This window comes from Gigantopelta aegis, chromosome 12 (genome assembly GCF_016097555.1).
Source record: "Gigantopelta aegis isolate Gae_Host chromosome 12, Gae_host_genome, whole genome shotgun sequence".
NCBI classification, from domain to species: Eukaryota; Metazoa; Mollusca; class Gastropoda; order Neomphalida; family Peltospiridae; genus Gigantopelta; species Gigantopelta aegis.
Window position 1 is genome coordinate 38,537,483 of NC_054710.1, and position 3,391 is coordinate 38,540,873.

General features: G+C 34.6%; 1 non-coding gene across 1 annotated transcript; it reads left to right on the plus strand.

Annotated features, from left to right (window-relative positions):
* The first annotated feature begins 357 nt into the window (after positions 1 to 357).
* Trnav-cac lies at positions 358 to 430 on the plus strand. Its single transcript has one exon. It is a non-coding gene; the product is annotated as a tRNA-Val (tRNA).
* The last annotated feature ends 2,961 nt before the right edge of the window (positions 431 to 3,391 follow it).

The window sequence follows — 3,391 nt, forward strand, 5'->3', positions numbered from 1 at the left end:
GAAATAAACATAACATAAAATCTTTTTAAGTTATATATAATTAACGGCATTAAAAATGTATGCTCATACGATAATCATACGTTCAAAGACGTTCATTTGGCGTTTTTACCCTTAGACTAACCTGAACTTTGAGTGATAAATCATAAAAGTCAAGTTAAAGAAGTCTTTAAAGGCTACGCTAATGAAACTATAATATGTTTCGGTAACAAATTATAATAATCAATTATAACAAAATGATCTATAAAAAAAATAGACTAAGTTCAAAACAAAAACAAAAAATTACCACATGCACAATTTTATCCAATAAATATTGCTGTTCTTCATATATAACTTTATTTTGTAACGTGATGTCATGTTGGTTCGGTAGTGTAGTGGTTATCACGCTCGCCTCACACGCGAGAGGTCCTGGGTTCGACCCCCAGCCGAACCATTAGTTTATTTTTCTGATTTGTTTTTTTTAAATTTAATTTCTTTCATATTATTTAACAGCATTATGTTTATGTGTAAATTTTTATATCAGTTTAAATTACTGTTCTGATGTAATATTGTGTATTTCGTGATGATATTTTTATATTTATAGTTCAATTTATTATGATTTATCATTATGATACAAATAAAATGGCCATAGCTACCTCATCTTGATTAACTTGATATTTCTGTGAAAATTACCATGTAGATAATACATGTAAGTTAGTGTATTTTTTAATACTCTAGGTGGCCATTATAAACATTGCACCCCCCCCCCCCCCCCCCCCCCCCCCCCCCGAAAAATCTACTCCTGTTAAAAAAAAAGCGTCTGAGAACCCACCTCCATGAACACACGCACACTTGCATAAACAAATACTAAAAGTTAAGGGTTTTTTTTTTTACTGACACCACTAGAGCACATTGATTTATTAATCATCGGCTATTGGATGTCAAACATTTGGTAATTTTGAGTTTTAGAGGATACCTTACTACTAATGGAAAAGTGTAGCGAATTTCCTCTATAATTAGACTATACATTAAAAAAAACCACACACCCCAAAAAACATAATATGTCAATGTGCTACAGTAGTGTCGTTAAACAAAACAAACTTTAACTTTAGTTTTAGAGAGGAAACCCGCTACATTTTTCATTAGGTCAGGTCAGGTCAGAGGGTTTTATGTACACATTCAGAACAAGCTGTTGTAGTGCACGCCTGTAATGAGAAAGTATTTTCCCCATTAGTAGTAAGGCCTGTCATGAGAAAGGATTTTCCCCATTAGTAGTAAGGGATCTTTTACATGCACCATCCCACAGACAGGATAGCACATACCACAGTATTTGATATACCAGTCATGGTGCACTAGCTGGAACAAGAACTAGCCCAATGGGCCCACAGCGGGGATCGATCCTAGACTGCGCATCAGGCGAGCACTTTACCACTAGGCCATGTTCCGCCCCATGCAAAGACATACTTAGTCTCATACTATCTGTTTCCATACATACAACTATGGTACCACTAGAGCATACTGATTTATTAAAGGGACATTTCTGAGTTTGCTGTAATTTTTAAGATGCTATTGACTAACAGAGACTTTTTAACGATTGTAATTACATATGAAATATATTTTCCTTCATAACATACAATGTATTAATGTCTGTATATTAATTAAACATGCTTCTGATAATTCTAATATTTGTATTTTCGTACATACAAAATTATTTGAAGACAAAATCCACTTTGGGGTTCTCACAAATATTAAGACGACCAGAAACACATTGAATATACAGACACTGATATTCTAAACAAGAAAATATATTTAATATGTAATTCTGATATATAATCTTAGAAAACCCACTACATTTTTCATTAGCAGCAAGGGATCTTTTGTATGTTCTTTCCCACAGACAGGACAGCACATACTACAGCCTTTGATATACCAGTCATGGGGCACTAGTTAGAACAGGAAAAAAAAGCCAGTCTGAGAAAGTTTGCTTTGTTTAACGACACCACTAGAGCACATTGATTTATTAATCATCGGCTATTGGATGTCAAACATTTGGTAATATGACCTGTAGTTTTAGAGAGGAAAGCCGCTAATTTTTTTAATTAGTAGTAAGGGATCTTTTAAATGCACCATCCCACAGACAGGATAGCACATACCACAACCTTTGATATACCAGTTGTGGTGCACTGGCTGGAATGAGAGATAGTGCAATGGGCCCACCGATGGGGATCGATCCCAGACTGACCAAGCATCAAGTGTATACTTTACCACTGGGCTATGTCCCCTCTCTCCCCAGTCTAAAAATGTGTCCACCAAGGAGATTTGATCCTGAAACCAGAGAACCTCAGGCAAGTGTATACAACTACGAATAAAACCAAAATGTTTTACATCCACCATTTAGTGCAACTTTAAAAAAAAATCAATAGTTGCAACAAAAAATTTCCATTTATTTCTCCATATAAAATTAATGATAACAAAACAATAATAATATATGTAAAAAATGTCTATATACAGAGTTAGATATGTTACGGTCACTTGAGAACACTGGTGATTAATAAAATGTATAACAATACATTAGATATTATTTCCACACACATCCAATATAAAAATAACAAGAATTCTGCATAATTAATTGTCTTGCCTACCATAAATTTATTTGGTTTTGCCGATTATTAAACAAAATAATTCCAAAAATATACACAGTGAAACATCTCAAAACCCGACCCTCCTCTATATAAACCGGAACTCCCAGAAAACCGGACCCTCTATAAACCGGAATTCCCAGAAAACCAGACATTTTACTTTGTCCCGAGGGTGTCCGGTTTATAGGAGTTTCACTGTAAATATTTTTAGCATTAAATTATACATTTTTTAATTCAAAACAAAATGCACTTCAAATTTTAACTAAAATAAATTTAATTTTTTTAACATGCATTGAGATTAACATTCAAAGATGAAACTATAAACCAAGTTTCACTGAGAAATGAAGCTAAATGTGTAAGTTTAACATTGTTATTGAATTAAAATAAAAAGTTAACACAGAGGCCACCATTGTCTGAAATGTAATATCTATATCATTTCATTTCAACTTATTTTCGTGCTCACATCCCATTAGTTTCAAGCATGCTGTCCTGGGCACACGCCTCAGCTATCTGGGCTGTCTGTCCAGGACAGTGGGTTAGTTGTTAGTAGTTAGTCAGAGAGAAGAGGGTGTAGTGGTCTTACACCTACCCATTGAGTCGTTAAAACTCGCTCTGGGTGGGAGCTGGTACCGGGCTGCCAACCCTGTACCTACCAGCTTGTAGTCTGATGGCTTAACCACTGCGCCACCGAGGCCTATACCTATATCTCACCTTTTTACTTCATAAAAGCATTAAAAAAAAATTCCTGTCTTTTTTTTTAAAAGAAACGTTCACAG